Here is a 20,677-nt window from a genome sequence, read left to right on the forward strand (position 1 = left end):
TTAATATAGATCAATGGGAATGTATTAGGCAATGCTATGTCCAAATGTGTAAGCCAAAAGTGAAGTATAATGAGACATACCAGACTGGGACAAACCCAAGCTTGAGGGTCCAGCACTAACATCCATATCTGTAAAATATTCAATCAGGATTGGATATCATTAATAAAAAATTATAACTTTGACTCGAAAGATCATACATTGTTTTTGAATTTGACAAAGTAAAACATATTTTAATTCTGCACGTGAGTTCATGGTTTTTTAAAATGTATTTATAAATAAAGCGATCATGTATGTTTATTTGAAATATTTTATATTGTTGGCTGTCCCATTGAGTCATTTTATGTGTTCTTGCATTGTCATCAATTGGTATACATTGATCTTTCAGTTAAAAATGTATATTGATAGTATAGATCAATTTATTTATAATATTTAAACTCACAATACTGTATTCTTAACATTTATACAAATTAATGTACTACACATTTGACCAACATGTCTAAAGTAATGCCACTGTAACAGCAAACCCATGTTCACGTCTCTGAGCAATTATATCTTCCATGAGCATTGCGTAATTGCTCATCTGTGATTATGAATTTATTTGAATCTAGTAGTGTGATGAGTATAATTTTTAAAGCTTTTGAATATATTTACAATTGTGTGTATCTTGATATTCGAATAGGATCATTGTAAAGATTTAATGATACAAATTTCTAAGTTTTGTATAAATCGATATTCAAAGTATGAAATTGGGGCGTGTCCGGGCAAGGACCCAAGATGGTCGACAATCTGAGAGCTCCCTAAAGTCAGTTTACAATCCGCCTTGTACCTTGGATATTTATCAGCCATCCGGTGCTAAATTATACCTAAAAATCTTCCAGCTACTGTGCCAAGCCGGAGTATCTACTTTTTGAAAAGAACTGAGCTTCTTAGACCGGACTGCTGAGGTCTGTTGGCGGCTCTCATGGAGAGAGATCTCAGCACCCCCCCCCCCCCCCGGAGGAACCGGGGTAGCAGACCAGATCAACTATATCTGTATGAAAATCAAACTAATAATCTTACAAAGAACATATCTTTGACCATGGAGGAGGACCTACACACTACTCTGCAAGCTCTATTTGCGGAGTCAGAGAAGCTACTTAGCAAAAGATTTGATCGCCTCATGGCAATACTAGGAGCACAAAATGATTGCGCAGAATCTGAGTGGGAGGATATGCCCGGCGCTGAAGGGGTGCCTACCCGTTATAACCTACCTAATATGCAACAACTAATGGCTGGGGCCGTTGACCTCAATCCGGAGGAAACGGGTGGACCATTGGTCCTGCAGGCCCAGGACGCGCTGACAGTGGGGCCTTACAAGGTAGCCGGCAGAGAGTTGCAGTGTGGCGCAGAAAACCGGCGACATGAGAGTTCATATGACAGAGCCGCCCTACTGGAGAGAGAGAGGGGAGAAGCTAACCCTGAAGAGGAATCCTTAGGAGACGACGGCAAGACAGTCGGAGCTTCCTCAGACCGGAGTCTGCTTGAGGGGATAGTTGCGACTGGTGGGGCTGTTACCAGCAGGCAAAAACCTATGGAGGCACAGAGCGGACTCCTCGCAACAGGTTCCCAGACCACCGTTGCCTGCTGGGTCACATGGGGGAGAGCGGCCGGCTCCCCAGTGATTAGTTATGCAGGTGAGAATTTGGGGCTGGCAGCCCCCTGCTGTTGCTTTATCATCCTGGAACCCTATAACGTACCGGGAGGTACCCAAGACTGGGTCAGCAGTATTAGAGTTGGGGTTGGCTGAAGAACTGGACATAAGGATAGACTCTAAGGGGCCAGGTCTGACTGACTATTTCTCTCATGAACTGTTCCCTCTCTTGCATGTATGCTAAATTTGGGATATTACCCAGCAATGATTAGTGAGGGGGATTATTATTGATTATAGAAATTAAATATGGGATGCATAGAGTAGCCACTAGAACATTATGAACAACCAAGATATGTCTAATTATTTTCTGAAAATGGGTTATGATTACTTTCTTTTCTCTAGCTGCTGCAAATAGGTAAACCCCCTATGCTATAGATACAGATGTGTAAGGCCCAAGAGAGGCCTCTATGATGTGTTTCTGATGATATGTTAGTTCCTTCTCCTTCCTTTCATACATAGGTGTTATTAGCCACAGGGAAAAAATATGCATAATTTGGGAAACTGTCAAGCAGGGATTATTGGGGGGGGTGTATTGCAGATCATAGAAACTAAACATGAGATGTATACAGCAGCTTCTATAACATTGTGAGACGAATAGACATGTCTAATTATAATTATCTTTTCTGTAGATGATTACACAAAAGAGGCCTCTATGAGGTTAGGTGGTTAACATACTAACTGTTTTGATTTGACCCCCACAGTATTTGTTGTTTATGTTCCTGAGGATTTCTTAGTTAAAGCAATAATACCTGATCAATTGATGATATTATGTAAATGGTGTTCTAAGGATCAGCTGAATACTTCAAGGACAAGCATAAGCCAGCACAAGGTTTATTTTGGTTAGTAATTTAGGCTTACACCCAAATAGATATTTAGAGCTGTTCTATTGTCCTCTGTCCATGCACCTCTGTAGAAATTAGGTAATGCCCATGGCTTGAAGTTATATGTTTAGACTGAGTTAAGTCCTAGTTATAAAGATACAAAGACATGCTTGTTCAGTTCATCATGTAAATTGTAATGTATGTTAAATGGGCATGTTGCCATGATATTTCTCTGTGAAGCTTTTATTCGTGTTTGCCATCTTACCTCAATAAAAATTATTTAAAAAAAAAAAAAAAAAAGTATGAAATTGCGGAGGATAGGGATTTCACGGATGGGCACTTCCATTTTAGCTCTGTGACGCATATTCGTGAGAGAGCAAAAAAGTATTATTCCTATTTCATATCTGACAAATCTAAATTCAGATGTCTACCATCATAGGTAACATCTGTTGTGCAATTTATATATGTTGAATATATGACTATATACACATTGCTTAAATATATACTCAAATATTGAAATAGTAAATGAAATCTGATCTTTACCTGGTTCAGCCTCTGCACTGCTTTCTCCCAGGTCACCGATTGGAGCTGTACTGGCCTCCGGGCCAGCAGCTGAGGGCTGGGAGGGGGCCGAGGAGCCTGGGTGGCAGCAAATTTCTGGGGGAAATGGAGATTGAGGAGCGCGCATGAAGTCTCCTCATGAGGTTGTAGGACAAGTTTCCATGGGGGTGGATCCGGATTCTAACCTCTCCAACGGGCACTAGTCCACTCCCTCATGAGGCAAATTTTATTCTGCAACTGCAACCTCATATCCCAGAATCTCCGGATCATTTGCTCAGGGCTCCTCTGGACGTCTGCCACCAGATTCACAGAAAGGGTGACAGACACCCAGATGGCTCTTTTGACCACCCCAGTCGTCGACCTCTTCTGAGCCCCATACAGCTGCGGAAAAAACTCCTCGCTCGACCGCGTACACGAGTGCAGAACGTTCCTCTCTGGTTAACCTGGGAGACATCCTGGCTACAGGCATTAGAGAACTGACAAAAATGGCAACGTGTAATGGACTTTTATATGGGGAAGTAAACATGAGATACACCATGGGACATGGTATCTCTACATCTGATTGGATAAAATAATATAATTATGTTAGCATGTCTATGAGGCCATACTGACTCAAGTCATGTTTGTGTGATGAACTCTGATTGGCAGTTACTTAATGGTTCATGGATTCAAAGCAAATATTATCTTCAAATTAAGGGAACTGCCATGGGCACCAGGTTCGCTCCGAGCTTTGCCAACCTGTTTATGGGTAGCTTTGACCATACATATATTTACAACACTCAGTACGCAGTGAACCTGGTGTTCTGTGGCCGTTATATTGTTGACCTTCTTTTTATTTTTATGGGAACTGAAGACAACATTCTTAACTTTATAGAGCATGTGAATAACAACAATTTTGGGATTTCCTTTACCCATAACATCAAACGAGATGAAATTGAATTTTTTTACCTTGTTCTAGGGAAGACCATTGATGGCAAAGTGTCATCAAAAACCATTTTCAAGACTGTTGATTGCAACAGTTTTCTCCACTTTGAGAGCAATCACTACAAGTGTTGGAAAATGAATGTCCCTTATGGACAGTTTAGAAGAATCAGGAGAAACTGTTCCACACTTGAGGATTATGATATACAGGCTCAAGTAATTGGAGATAGATTTCTTGAAAAAGGTTACCCACCAGACCTAATCATCCGCAAAATCAATAGTCAGAAATGAATATAGGTCGAGTTACTTTAAGAAAAACCACAAAGACCAAGCCGTTTTTAAAGAATCAAATCCTCCTTTATTCATTACAAGATTTAATTAGAACCATCTTGAAAAAAATAAGATTCTTACTAAACATTGGCCCATTCTCACTAATGACCCTACCCTTAAGAAAATCATAGGTGACAAACCAAAAGTGGTATATAGAAGAGCGCCCACTTTAAAAACTGCTCTAGCTCTGAGCAAAATCGTTAGGGACAAACACCCCATCAAAAATAAAAATATTCTATTGTAAAACCTTATGGGTAATAGTACCCCGAGGAATCTGACATCTAAGTGTCATAGGAAGCGTTGTGGGATGTGTAGCTTCATATCCCACAGAGCTTCCCCTTTTACATCTTTTAGTACAGGTGAAACTTTCATGATCAAAGGATTGATGACATGTGAAACCTCTTTCGTGATTTATCTTCTGAGTTGCAAATGTGGAGATCAATATGTAGGTCACACCTGTCGCAAGATCAAAAAAAGATGGGGGAAACATGCTCACAACATTAAAAAGCTTTATAAATCTAACAGTGTATCTAGACATTGTCTTATTCACCATAAAAAAACAGAAAAATCCAATGAGGATATCACCCATAGAAGTGATCTCCAGATCCTGTAGTGACGCTTTTATGACCCTTAGGAGGAGGGAGTCCTACTGGATTAAAAAACTAAGAACCCTCCAGCCTGATGGGCTCAATGAAAATTTGGACATGGCGTCTTTCTGATTTTCCATACTGGGTTCATCTGACATGTATTCTGATTGATTCCTCACTATTTTTGTCATTGAGAGGGGGGGGCAGACAATAGGGGAACACATCCCAACTCTTATATTTCCTCTCTATTGTTTGAAGTAATGTAATTTTTTGGGACACCAATTATATTACTATACTGTAATATCCCTTCAATGTACAAACAACTATTTAAAATTGTATGTATCACCTGGTAGTTCATAATGCTCATTTACATGCCTAACGGTAATAAAAACAACAAATTAAATATGCACACATATATTATATTTAATTAATTACTTTGAGAATTTACCACCACACTGTATTTATTCAGTGATTAATTCACGTGTTTATCATTTCTCAAGTCTTCTAAATAGAGGAGATATCCCTGTAACAAAACTTAATGTTTGAATACTCCCTTACACTATCTAATATAATTTCTACTATTCACACACCTTTCAACATAACTGCTATGATTTACACACTTTTATAGTCTACACACACATTCACTAATATTTTTGAGGTAATATATCACAGAGTACATGATCCACCAAGAGGTCTAGATCATGTTGCACTCATTTTACTAATGAGATCGATATGATCACATCTCATGATTCTTCTACACACACACTAACTTATATTTTGTGGTTCTCTTTATCACACACTTTATCTTACTAATCAAAGTGGCGGTATTAGTCTTTATTCAATCACTTCAGACCAGATCACATTAGCACTCGTATACATTCTTACTTCACTTCACACCTCTATTTCATTTTAGTATTAGTTTGTATATGATCAAACGATCAATGCAATGACATTGTCTATATTTTATATTTACTCATTAACATGCTGAGATGAGATGATATCATCTAAGTGTCACATATCTAATATTCATATGCACATTACGCACTTTGCACTTATAAATTTTCTATTTAGTTCACATATTAGTCTAGCTTCATACAAGCCAGCTCCCAGGATTTATTTATTACTTAGGTATCATCTTGTCATATACTGTACCTTTAAGACATTATGTTCCACCTCTATCTAGCTCTCTCTATAAAAGGTTAATCAGATCACCTGTACCTTGCTTGATAATTAAAGTTTGTATGCTGTCTTACCAAGCCTTTGACAACTGAAGCTGAAACTAGACATGTGCAGCCACGAAAAATTGGGTTCGGTTCGGATCAATTCGGGCCGATTAGAATTTCGGTTCTGATCGATTCGAATTCGGAAGAAATCAAATGAATTTGTTTCGGATTCATTCGGATTCTTTCGGATTCGAAAAAAATTCGGTTTCCATTCGTTTCGGTTCGGTTCAATTCGAATCGATTCGGATTTTCGGAAATTCGGTCACTGTAAAGTGGGATGTGCTGTGTATTACACTAGTATACTAGTGTAATACACAGCCATCCGAATCCATCCGAATCTACCAAATAAATTCGAATCGATTCGGATTTATTCGGTAGATTCGGAACTACCACAATTCGGAAATTTGAATCGTTCCGAATCCCGAATTCGAACAAATTCGTCCGAATTTCGATTCGGGCTGAACCGAATCGCACATGTCTAGCTGAAACCTCTCTCTTGCTTGCTGTTTACTTCAGAGTAGCAGAATATACTACTTGATCCCTAAACAACCTATTTCAAACAAAGGTTCACTTAACTTCACAAAGATTGCCGTAAGACAGATAACTCTTAACACTCTCTGCAACTGTGTCGTCATCTACACAGGCCAACAAAGTCTGTCAGCTCTGAACTCACTAAGCTGCAGATCAAGACACCGCTGGGTCGCTCTGCACTTTCCTCCACAATCGCACTAAAGGAAAAACCGGACGTTACCTGGAAAAAGCAGTTAACATCACAACTTACCGCAAGTATACTTTTGTATTGTTGGAAACTTACCGGTATATCTAAACTGTGTTTGTTGTTCTCTCAAATTACAAGCTGCTCATTTCTAATAAGTGCCTGCAAAAACAACAGCTGCATTATTATTCCTCTCTGTAAGTTGTAACTTGCTTGCTAAACTCTGCTTGCTGAACAAACTGAGCTTTGAAACTAGTGATGTCGCGAACAGTTCGCCGGAGAACAGTTCCCGGCGAACATAGCTTGTTCGCGTTCGCAGCGGCGGGCAAACATATGCGATGTTGGATCCGCCCCCTATTCTTCATCATTGCCTAAACTTTGACCCTGTATCTCACAGTCAGCAGGCACATTCCAGCTAATCAGCAGCAGACCCTCCCTCCCAGACCCTTACACCTCATGGACAGCAGCCATTTTAGATTCATTCGGAAGCTGCATTGCTAGTGAGAGGAGGGACAGTGTAGCTGCTGCTAATTTAATAGGGAAATCGATAGCTAGGCTAGTGTATTCAGTGTCCACTACAGTCCTGAAGGACTCATCTGATCTCTGCTGTAAGGACAGCACCCTAAAAAGCCCTTTTTAGGGCTAGAACATCTTTTTTTTTTTTTTTTTTTTTTATTTGTAATCTAATTGCATTTGCCTGCCTGTCAGCGTGTGTCAGGCTCACAGAATATACTGTGCCTACTTGCTCACTGCCACCACTCATATCTGGTGTAACATAAGTGTAAATTTAAAAAAAAAAAACTTTTACATCAGTCTGCTAGTGTAATCTAATTTCAGTTGCCAGGCCAGCCTGCCACTGCCAGCCTGTGTGTCAGGCTCACAGCATATACTGTGCATACTTGCTCAGTGCCACCACTCATATCTGGTGTAACATTAGTGTAAATTTAATAAAAAAAAAACTTTTACATCAGTCTGCTAGTGTAAACTAATTTCAGTTGCCAGGCCAGCCTGCCACTGCCAGCCTGTGTGTCAGGCTCACAGCATATACTGTGCCTACTTGCTCAGTGCCACCACCAGTCATATCTGGTGTAACAGTAGTGTAAATTTAAAAAAAAAAACTTTTACATCAGTCTGCTAGTGTAATCTAATAGCAGTTGCCTGCCTGCCACTGCCAGCCTGTGTGGTAGGCTCACAGCATATACTGTGCCTACTCGCTCAGTGCCACCACTCATATCTGGTGTAACATTAGTGTAAATTTAAAAAAAAAAACTTTTACATCAGTCTGCTAGTGTAATCTAATTTCAGTTGCCAGCAGGCCAGCCTGCCACTGCCAGCCTGTGTGTCAGGCTCACAGCATATACTGTGCCTACTTGCTCAGTGCCACCACCAGTCATATCTGGTGTAACAGTAGTGTAAATTTAAAAAAAAAAAAACTTTTACATCAGTCTGCTAGTGTAATCTAATAGCAGTTGCCTGCCTGCCACTGCCAGCCTGTGTGGTAGGCTCACAGCATATACTGTGCCTACTCGCTCAGTGCCACCACTTATATCTGGTGTAACATTAGTGTAAATTCTTTTAAAAAAAACTTTTACATCAGTCTGCTAGTGTAATCTAATTTCAGTTGCCAGCAGGCCAGCCTGCCACTGCCAGCCTGTGTGTCAGGCTCACAGCATATACTGTGCCTACTTGCTCAGTGCCACCACCAGTCATATCTGGTGTAACAGTAGTGTAAATTTAAAAAAAAAAACTTTTACATCAGTCTGCTAGTGTAATCTAATAGCAGTTGCCTGCCTGCCACTGCCAGCCTGTGTGTCAGGCTTACAGCATATACTGTGCCTACTCGCTCAGTGCCACCACTCATATCTGGTGTAACATTAGTGTAAATTTAAAAAAAAAAAACTTTTACATCAGTCTGCTAGTGTAATCTAATTTCAGTTGCCAGACCAGCCTGCCACTGCCAGCCTGTGTGTCAGGCTCACAGCATATACTGTGCCTACTTGCTCAGTGCCACCACCTGTCATATCTGGTGTAACAGTAGTGTAATTTTTTTTAAAAAAAACTTTTACATCAGTCTGCTAGTGTAATCTAATAGCAGTTGCCTGTCTGCCACTGCCAGCCTGTGTGTCAGGCTCACAGCATATACTGTGCCTACTTGCTCAGTGCCACCATTCATATCTGGTGTAACATTAGTGTAGGAGGACCAACCAAGCATCTCATCTCTGTGTGAGTCCTGTTCTTGTAGGACAGTTAATTGGTCAGTCATGTTGCACAGCTCCTCAATGTGACAAATCTTCATGGTTAGCTTGTCGTTCTCTTTTTCCCAGCTGCTGGAGCAGATCAGAGATTGTGAGTAAAACCTGCTCCTGCTGTCGGGTGATCTCACTCAGGACTCGCTTCTCTAGGTCTTCCAGCTGTTTCCTGATGTCCCTAATCAGGGCAGTGAGTCTCTCTGTTACACCAGCTGCTTTCTCTTGCACCCCTCTCCTGTGCTTCTGCAGACTCTGGACTCTTTTCTCAGTCTCCTCTCTCTTTGTGGTCAGTTTCTGCAGAACATTTCTCAGTTTCTTTTTCTTCTTCTCAGAAGCCTCATTCAGCAGCTCAACCTGGTGTCCCCTGTGCTCTCGGGCCAGGGAGCAGGACACACAGATACAGGCAGCATCCTCAGTGCAGTAATATAATAGGAGCATCTTGTGGGTGGAGCATTTTCTGTTACCCCAGGAAGTGATTGCACGCGCAGTGACATCAGTGAGGACAAGGAACGGGACATGGCTAGCTTGGTATCCAACCTTGTGCAAATGGGGAGTTTGCGGTTGTGCAAATGGACTGTTTGCGGTTGTTTGCGGTGCGTTAAATGGGGAGTTTGGTCTGTCACTGTGAAGCGGGCGTAACCCTTACACTACCTGAACGATACAACATCATACCTGATGTTTTAAAGCATGTTATTCCAAACAATTTAGGAATTTTAGGTGATTTATGCCCTTTATGGCTTAAAAACAGACTCTGCATCAACTATGTAATTTTCCATGGGAGTTTTCCCATGGATCCCCCTCCGGCATGCCACAGTCCAGGTGTTAGTCCCATTGAAACAACTTTTCCATCACTTTTGTGGCCAGAAAGAGTCCCTGTGGGTTTTAAAATTCGCCTGCCTATTGAAGTCAATGGCGGTTCGCACGGTTCGCCCGTTCGCAAACTTTTGCGGAAGTTTGTGTTCGCTGTTCGCGAATGCAAAATTTTAGATTCGCAACATCACTATTTGAAACAAGTGACTGCATAATCAACTGCTTTAAACTAATGCTCAATGTTTGCTAAACTATGCTTGCTGAATATACTGAGCTTTGAAACAAGTGACTGCATAATCAACTGCTTTAATTTAATGCTCAATGTTTGCTAAACTCTGCTTGCTAATCTAACTGCACAATATTGCTAGAGACAGCTTAATCAATGATTCAAACTATCATTCCCGCTTTGTGATATCTCTTCTAACTTGTTAAAAAAACCCTAAATGCACTAAAAACTGATACTGGCATATAACCTGACTTAACAAGTGAAATATCTCCTCTAAAACTCATTCTTAACTGTTTCACCACCAACTCTGTTACATACTTGCTGGTGTGAATAGACTTAATCTAATTTCAAACAAACTGCTAAATCCTCTTATTTGATTATTCAACACATTAAGTTTCATATGTGTTTGAATCTATAAGGATTAGCTACAAAGTAAAATATTATTTTTATTTAACAAATAAATAAAACACTGTGAATATCCATTTAAAGAGACAGTGCATGACACATCTATATGCATTATTCAGTACTATACTAGCTTTGGAGCTCTTAAAAACTATTCGTTTTGATAATTTATTGAATATATGCATATTTCTACGAGTTTGCACATGATTATTGAATGTACTATATCATTTTCATCAAGCTAGAGTTCTAGTACCCTAATAGTGTGATATGGCACATAGGAATTTGATACGGCTCCAGACTCCGCCCATAAAAATTATTCTCCAATTGGATTGGATTACAGATACAAACACTATAGATATTATAAGAAAGAGGACCGCAGTGAGGATTGCGCAAACTGTTGTTTTTTGGCCATTTCCATCTATCCCAATCTGACCTTTAATAGAGTTAGATTTTCACTTACTTCACTATGGCTCATGCCTAAGCTTATTATATAGATTATCATACGATCTTTTAGAGTCTCATATGGGCCCGGGCATCGCCGATAATGGCGAACACTGAAACCTGATTGGTTCTTAGGCACCCGCCCCCCGAACACACTGAATAGGTTATGAGGCAGGCTCCCAGCGTAGATCACATAAGCAAGTTCATCCGAGCCCCAACTAAACATTGTATCGACTTCATTACAAACAATGTAACCGTGGTTCTCAGAACATCATTCATATTAGAAAGAAAGAGGTTGTGACTCACGGAGCGAGCTGTATTTTGGTATTGATTTAATAGAAGTGAATATACGATCAGGTATTATTAGTATTGGCCCAAAGCGAAGATTCACTATCACTGTATTAGCAATCTTACGCTTGGTGAGGTAATATGTATTGGGCCGCAAAGGGATAGAGTTGTGTTTTATATATATTATGTTTATATTTTGTTATTGTATTTAAGATTTGTCACATGACTATTCAATATATGTACCTTATATTTATATGCTAAATATTTTTATTATCACTACTTCTGATCTGATATACCTTATATTTATATGTTATGGACATTTGATTTCTAACATCGTTTTGAAGTGATGATAATAGTGTATAACCAATGTGGAGAGTTTGTTTAGCATATGTGTTGAAATCTTGTATACCACCTGTGAATTGATTTGTTTATTTATGTTACCATACCAACCAATTACATACAGGTGTCAGTGTCCTAATGTTTTAATTGTCTGACCTATCAGATTGTTGACCAATTTTCCATTTCCTGTTATATAGCAAGTGTTTTTTCAAATGTGTTATTTTTTAGCCTGATGAAACAGCTCTTAGTAAGCTGAGAAACGCATCGCAATTTTAATAAAGTTTTTATATTATACACTTGCTATATTTTTTGGTGTATATCATCTTCTACACCTGTTGGGTCTCTGGAACCTGTTATCTGGGGAACTGCTATCTTTGCCTGGAGTTTACAGTCCAATGGGCGGCTGTGAGGTCCCAGGCTGCTGTTAGTGCACCTGTAGGTGCACTGGATCTTGTAAGTGTAACCTTATAGCCTTTCCTTGCTCTGTTACAAACATTACTGGGCTATGTCTGTGTGTTCTTTGTTCATATAGGCATCTAACCACAGGCTTTCCTAAGGATTCACGATCGGTTGTTTGCTGTAGAGTTTCAGTGAGCTGGATCAATGTGAGGTTCCAGTCTGCATCACTAGCAACGTGGGGTGCACCCCGTTTGTGAGTATACACCTGTATCTGCTTATTTGAATCTTTATCCTAGTGGTACTAGGCCATGTCGGCGCCTCTGTTTCTTTCTTTCTTCAGATGGCTCTTTTGTCCGTCCCAGTCGTCAACCTCTTCTGAACCCCATACAGCTGCAGAAAAAACTCCTCGACCGCGTACACGAGTGCAGAACTTTCCTCTCTGGTGAACCTGGTAGACATCCTGGCTACAGGCATTAGAGAACTGACAAAAATGGCAACGTGTAATGGACTTTTATATGGGGAAATAAACATGAGATACACCATGGGACATGGTATCTCTACATCTGATTGGATAAAATAATGTAATTATGTTAGCATGTCTGTGAGGCCATAATGACTCAAGTCATGTTTGTGTGATGAACTCTGATTGGCAGTTACTTAATGGTTCATGGATTCATATATTTGTAACTTCCATACATGTACCTCCTAGGGGTGCTATGACTACATTTGGCATGTAGACTTTTCTTTAGAATTTATGAGAATGTAATGCGTATATGTGATGCATATATAAATGATAAAATCCGTTAAATATTAATATATTTTGTTGACATTTAAACTAGATTTTATTTTTAATCACGATAGCAAATATATTACAGTCACATTAGTAAATGTTTATGAAACATTTCTATGTGTAATATTGATCAATAGATGTTCGTTGTTTGTTTTTTTAAAAATAATGTTAAATTTTTTTAGAATAAAAAATGTAAATATTGTATGTATTCATTGTTTATTAAATAAATATTGTGACTCATTGTGAAGTATTGACAGTACTTTTTAAAATGTATTTACAATCCCAACAATGCATATCGATTGTGTGCTAAATTACAGTGTGTGAAATTATATTCGACTTTTCATAAATGCGACTCTCGTGTTGAAAGATGCGTTTACCACGCTATATTTCAATAATGGTGAAATGCGTAATTTGTATTTATAATGGACGTTACTTTGAGAGAAAAAAAGGGATTTTTTTATTTTTTTGATAAGTAAACGTTTCTGGTCCTTATTTATAGAAATCAAATAGAGCATGTATTTGTCTTAAATGTTCACATATAATTTTCTTTTTCATGGTGTCTTTATTGTTAAGGAGCAGATATGCAATATTGTGAAGTATCTAAAGACATCTGGCTAACCATTGCAACTATGCATTCTTGCCCACCCACAAATAAGCAGATATCTCCAGGTAATGCTTTGCTGCTCATAAGCCTATGTGTACTGTCCTCATTAACTGATAACTAGTCAGCTAGTTAACAAACCAGACAGAAATAGCTTTGTGCTTATTCCAAACTGATTTTACTTCTGAATAGTTATTTTGTAAAACTGCAATACAATAAGAAAAGTTGAAATTACAATATGTAGTTACACGTGGTGCTTGCAATACATACAATAATACATGTTTCTAACACAGAGAGCTTACATTTAATCCTTACAGAAAATAGCAATGCAATTCAAATGTACAACGAACTCTTAGCAAACAACAAATAACTTACAGGCATATGTATGTTTAGAGGCAAATGTTTAAGAGCTGATTTCCATGCTTCTTGAAGCTAAGATGGCTGCTGAGAAACTGAAAGTAAACCTTTTTATTAACAAACTTTATTAACACTTCCTGTTTTATTCTTGAGAGGAACCAAGCTGTAATTGCAACATGAAACCACCAGATGGCATCAACATGAACATAATAAGCATATAATAGACAGAACACTCCCCGCCTGGTATAAACATATACCACTATTACATGATCTATAAATTATTATTAAATTCAACCAGATAACTTTTTACTTTGAAAAAGAACAATCAAATCTGACACAGGTCTGAGATATACTTTAGCAGTCTCTTGTTTAATGATTTTGACCTCTACCCTCTCCACTAGGAATGGCTGTTACAATAAGACTCATTGTCCATCCATTGCGCTTTACTTGAGAGTCTTTCAACAATACAAGATCTCCTTCTTGAACGCTTTGTTTCTCCTTCCATTTTCTATATTTCCATGTTTGGATACATTTGATAGTCACTGTTTCAGCTTGCAAGAAATCTAAGGAATGGCATAACCCTTTGCAGCAATGCCAGCCTGTACACAACTCCTTTTGAGTGCTGCTGGAAAATGACTTAGCAATGTGAATAAGTGTTGCTATACCTCTCACAAGGTACTTCCACTTTGAGAATCTGAGAAATCTATGTGAGTCTAACTGACATTCATACACTTCAGTTATTAAAGCTGTCACTTCAGGTCTGATCTCACTGTCAGAATCTGGTTCAATGAGGTCAAATACTTCAGCTACAGATTGATCTCCTGAATCTGTGTGATGTAAGAAATCTGGGCCTGAGAACCAGTTGGTATGTTTTAGGTGAGCTGCCTGAATTGGTCTAGTACCATGATCTGCTGGATTCTGACTGGTGTTAATATAATGCCACTGATCTGGGTTAGTAGATTTTCTAATACGAATTATTCTGTTTGAGACATATACATCTCCTACAAGTATTGTGAATATAACCTAACACAATTTTGCTATCAGTGTAATATTTAACTGCATAAAGTTCAATGTCCATTTCTTCAGTAATAAGTTCAGCTAGCTCAACTGACAAAACAGCTGCACATAATTCTAGACATGGCACTGTATGGGCTGGTCCATCAATAGACTGAACAGTGAAGTTGGATACCCTAAGCCCTGTTTTCTCTGTAATGCCTGAGCATGTTCTTAGAGTGTAGGAAAATGTTTCACCACTAATGTTAAACACATCAAAAAACTCTGATTTGGCTAAAGAACGGTTACTTTGATCATCTAACACTGCATACATTTTTACAGAACAGTCAGGTTTGTTAGAGGGGTATACAGTCACTAAACAAATCTTGGAACATGATCTGGGCCTTGTCCCTTTCCCGCATACCTCTGTACACTTGGATACAATAGTGGGTGGAGTAGCTTCCTCTTGCTCCCCGCCTTGCTCTCCCTTTGGTAAAGGAGTCTCTACTGCCCAGGGAGCTGGACCTGGATGCAAAACTGAAGTATGCTGGTCACTGTTGCATTCTCTGCATCTTATGTTATTTTTGCAGTCTTTGGCAATGTGTCTGGTGGATGCACAACATCTAAAGCAGATAGAATTCTCCTTCAGGTAAGCTTTACATTCATCAATGTGCTTGCTTCTGAACCCACGACACTTTGACAGTGGGTGTGGTTTATTATGAATTGGACATGGACTGTCTGATTCCATGGATTTCCACGAAGGGCTTTTCACTTGTGGAGTTGCATTAGTAGCTGACACTTCTGTCTTTCTTACTGACACCGTTGGTCTGTTGCTGTACCTTGTTCCTGACTTCTCTGTATTTACTGGAAATTGGTTGCTGCATGTTGAGAATATGAAGCTTGGATCATTTCTGGTCTTTGCTTGGTTGACAATAAATCTGGTGAAGAAACTGAATGGTGGAAAAGAGACATGATGGTCTTCTTTGTACTTGGAACCTTGAAAAATCCACTTTTCTTGCAGGCTATATGGCAGTTTTTCAATAATTAGTTTGATGCCACGAGCTGTGTCTAGGTATGCCAGTCCTGGCAAATAGCCTCCTGCCTTAGCAGCATTCACCTCCAACAACATGTCACCAAGTTCTCTTAACTTTATGTTGTCTTTGTTTGAGATTTTGGGGAAGTTTTCTAGCTTCTTTAACAGTGCATTCTCAATAACTTCAGGGCTGCCATAACATTCTTCTAGTCTCTGCCATACCATTTTAACTCCATCAATTGGGTTATGAACATGCACTGACCTGATTCTCTTAGCCTGTTGAGATGAGTCTGGTCCAAGCCACTTAGTCAAAAGATCTAGCTCTTCTCTGGCTGTAAGATTAAGATCTCTGGTGACACCTTGGAATAATGTCTTCCATGCCCAGTAGTTCTCTGGTCGATCATCAAATGTTAGTAGCCCTGTACTCACTAACTCTCGACGAATCAGGTGCTTTGCTAGGTCAGTAGTCTCTGAAGTTCCTAATGTGCTATTTCTGAGAGGGATATGTGAGAGTCCATATAATGTGATGGATATTGTGGATCAACGTAACCTCTGCTTTCTTGAAAGCGCACTCTTGGTGTAGAGACATTTGCAGTGTCAGTCTGGGAAGGAGGGTGCAAGTCAGGAATACTTGGAGTAGACTGTAAATATGTTGAGTCAGGAAACTGTGGCATTATGCTGGACATATGTTGGATAGGAGCATGCTCTGTTTTATCTTGGTCTAGAGCATGGTTCTGTACATACTCACGAGTCCTTTGTACTGAATCATGGGTAGTTATTTCTGCAAAATCTTGAAGTGGTTCCTCTTCTAGTTCAGTTGCTGCTTCATAGACTGCTGCGTCTGCAGATGCTGCAACTGCTGCCCTTTGAATCTTTAGCACATGAATATTAGCTTCACACCTAGCTGCCTCTGCTTCTAGTGCTGCTTTCTGCTTTATCATGTCTGCTTCTTTTTCAGCATAAGAAATTTGTGCCTGGGCTGCTTGTGCTTTAGCATGGGCTCTGAGTCCTGCAGAACTGGCTGATGATCTGCTGGAGCGCATTGAATATTTAGAGCCAGAGGCAAAGGATCTGGTCTCTAAAGTTTGCTGCGTCATATCAACACTCTTATCTTGGTTCATAGTGATCAGGTTAAAGTAGCACAATATTTTAAATACAGTTCTTGTGCAAATTATTTTTACTGCCTTTCACTTTAAATTGCAGGTCTTGTATGTTTGCTTGTTATTTACTGCTTTTTACTTTAAAATGCAGCCTTTGTATCTTGCTTGCTATTGCTTCTCACTTTTCAATGCAGCTCCTATATCTTCCCTTGATATAGCATGCTTTTTACTTTACAATGCAGCTCTGTATCTTCCCCTGATATAGCCTGCCTTTTTACTGTACTATCCTCATTAACTGATAACTAGACAGCTAGTTAACAAACCAGACAGAAGTAGCTTTGTGTTTATTCCAAACTGAATTACTTCTGAATAGTTATTTTGTAAAACTGCAATACAATAAGAAAAGTTGAAATTACAATATGTAGTTACACGTGGTGCTTGCAATACATACAATAATACATGTTTCTAACACAGAGAGCTTACATTTAATTCTTACAGCAAATAGCAATGCAATTCAAATGTACAACGAACTCTTAGCAAACAACAAATAACTTACAGGCATATGTATGTTTAGAGGCAAATGTTTAAGAGCTGGTTTCCATGCTTCTTGACGCTAAGATGGCTGCTGAGAAACAGAAAGTAAACCTTTTTATTAACAAACTTTATTAACACTTCCTGTTTTATTCTTGAGAGGAACCAAGCTGTAATTGCAACATGAAACCACCAGATGGCATCAACATGAACATAATAAGCATATAATAGACAGAACACTATGCATATTGTTTTTTAAAACTTCGGATAACATGAGAGTGAACCATATGTGATTATGGTAATAAAAGTTTATTTTCAAATCAAATCTGCTCTGTCGGAATCATGGAAGATTAACTTTGGTTTGCATTCCCTACAAAGTAAATAGCCATCACAAGCGATTAACTAAAACTAAATAGTTTACATATTTACTTTTACAATATTGCTCTTCTCATTGATGAATGCATGTAATACCCACTATTCTAATAGTAAATATGCAATGGTAATTTGTTTAAATAAATATGCAGTCATGTCTAAATATGATAATATATTTAAATAGATGAGTGTATACCCCCGTGAAAGGTTATATACATTTAAAGGGACATTTAAATAGATATTTACTTTAATACCCATTCCAAATTTTGGCATACTCAACCCTGTTATATCAATATACATTTGATCTGTGTGAGGACCTTGTATGTAAACTGGCCACTTATCTCCCTGCTTTAAAGGAGCTTTTTAATGATTCAGTGCAGACTCTTAAAGGGACAGTATACTATAATATTTGTTTCACTTAATGAGTTTACAATTCCTTATTATTTAATCAGCAGCAGAGTATATAATGTATTACATTCTATTTTTACGGTTTGTATATGCATTCTTATTTTGTGTTTTGAAGCCACAACAAAATAAAATGTTTGGAGCTTGTAGATATAATCTGATCTCCTAACTTTATTATATTGTGTACATATATATACTTCTTCTTATATCTGTAAACCAAATCAACAAAAAAAATATTACATTGTATTACCTTATATATTGCATGCCCCACTGGGAGTATAATATCTTATGATGGCTGTGTTTACCCAGCTTTGCCTTAAAGTCAAAAACATTATGAATAGGTGGAGATACCATAGGAGAAATAAACTATTTTAAAATAAAAAATAAGGGTAACGGAAAAACTTGTAAATAATTTTATACACTCCACCAGGTAAAGATGATAATTTTGAGAAATTATATTTTGAAATATATATGAGTTAACTGTCCCTTCTAATGACTCCACTAGAGTGAAAAGTCATTAATATGGCATACAATAACTAGCTCTGTCTAAATGTGAAAATAAACTTAGCTATCATGTTTTTTCTAAAGATTATTAATCTACCTAGGTTAAATTGCAAATAACAATACCATAACAACTAAGCTATATTTATTTTAAGAATATATTAAACTTTTCAAAAAACATGAATGATAGATATTAGAATGTGAATATAAAATTAAGCTACACTGTCACTTTAATCTAACAAGTTCACCCTACACATTTCTTAAAAGTGACATAACCATAGTTGTTATGTAGACTTTATACTGCATAGCCTCGTCATTAACCTTTTATGATTTTTACATCTCTAAATCACACAACCAAAAATTATATGGCTGGCTGTATCTAACTCCACCGTAACTTTGGTAAAATACAAGACTTTAACACTCATTATCTGCTTGAGCTGTGTTGATATTTTAAAATTTGGAAAAAAAAAGGAAAATAGGTAACTGTATTATGTGCTTGTAAAATAGATAATTTATCAACCAGTCATGTGACTATTATTTCTTTATGTGTCCTAATATTAGGATGTGTTTGTTAGTGTCTTTCTTGGATATAGTTATATAATTTATATATACAGTTGTATGCAAAAGTTTAGGCACCCCTGACAATTTCCATGATTTTAATTTATAAATAATTGGGTGTTTGTACACAGTAATATTTCAGTAGTGTAATGAGGTTTATTCGATTAACAGAAAATGTGCAATATGCATCAAAACGAAATTTGACAGGTGCATAAATTTGGGCACCCTTGTCATTTTGATGATTTGAATACCAGTAACTACCTAGCAGTGATTAATTGGAACACACAATTGGTTAAGCCTTGAACTTCATAGACAGGTGCATCCAATCATGAGAAAAGGTATTTAAGGTGGCAAATTGCAAGTTGTTGTTCTCTCTGACTCTCCTCTGAAGAGTGGCAACATGGGGGCCTAAAAACAACTCTCAAATGACCTGAAAAAAAAGATTGTTCAACATTATGGTTTAGGGGAAGGCTACAAAAAGCTATCCCAGAGATTTAAGCTGTCAATGTCCACTGTGAGGAACATAGTGAGGAAATGGAAGGCCAGAAGTGGTAGGCCAAGTAAAATATCGGAGAGGCAAAAGCAAATGATTGTGAGAACTGGTAAAAAAAGCCCACAGACTACCTCCAAAGACCTACAACATCATCTTGCTGCAGATGGTGTCACTGTGCATCGTTCAACAATTCAGCGCACTTTGCACAAGCAGAAGCTGTATGGGAGAGTGATGCGGAAGAAGCCTTTTCTGCACACACGCCACAAACAGAGTTGCTTGAGGTATGCAAACGCACATTTGGACAAGCCAGATTTATTTTGGAAGATGGTGCTGTGGACTGATGAAACAAAGATTGAGTTATTTGGTCATAACAAGGGGCATTATGCATGGCGGCAAAAGAACACAGCGTTCAAAGACAAACACTTGCTACCCACAGTAAAATTTAGTGTATGTTCTATCATGCTGTGGGGCCAGTGCTGGTACTGGGAATCTTGTTAAAGTTGAGGGTCGCATGCATTCCACTCAATATAAGCAGATACTTGAGAATAATGTTGAGGAATCAGTCACAAAGTTGAAGTTACACCAGGGCTGGATATTTCAACAAGACAACGACCCGAAACACTGCTTAAAATCTATTCTGGCATTTATGCTGAGGAACAAGTATAATGTTCTGGAATGGCCATCCCAGTCCCCAGATCTGAATATAATTGAAAATCTGTGGGGTGATTTGAAGCAGGCTGTCCATGCTCGGCAACCATCAAAGAGTTGTTTTGCAAGGAGGAGTGGTCCAAAATACCTTCATCCAGAATCCAGACACTCATTACAGGCTATAGGAAGCATCTAGAGGCTGTTATTTCTGCTAAAGGAGGCTCTACTAAATATTGATGCAATATTTCTGTTGGGGTGCCCAAATTTATGCACCTGTCTAATTTCATTTTGAT

Source organism: Bombina bombina, chromosome 6 (assembly GCF_027579735.1).
Source record: "Bombina bombina isolate aBomBom1 chromosome 6, aBomBom1.pri, whole genome shotgun sequence".
Classification (NCBI taxonomy): Eukaryota; Metazoa; Chordata; class Amphibia; order Anura; family Bombinatoridae; genus Bombina; species Bombina bombina.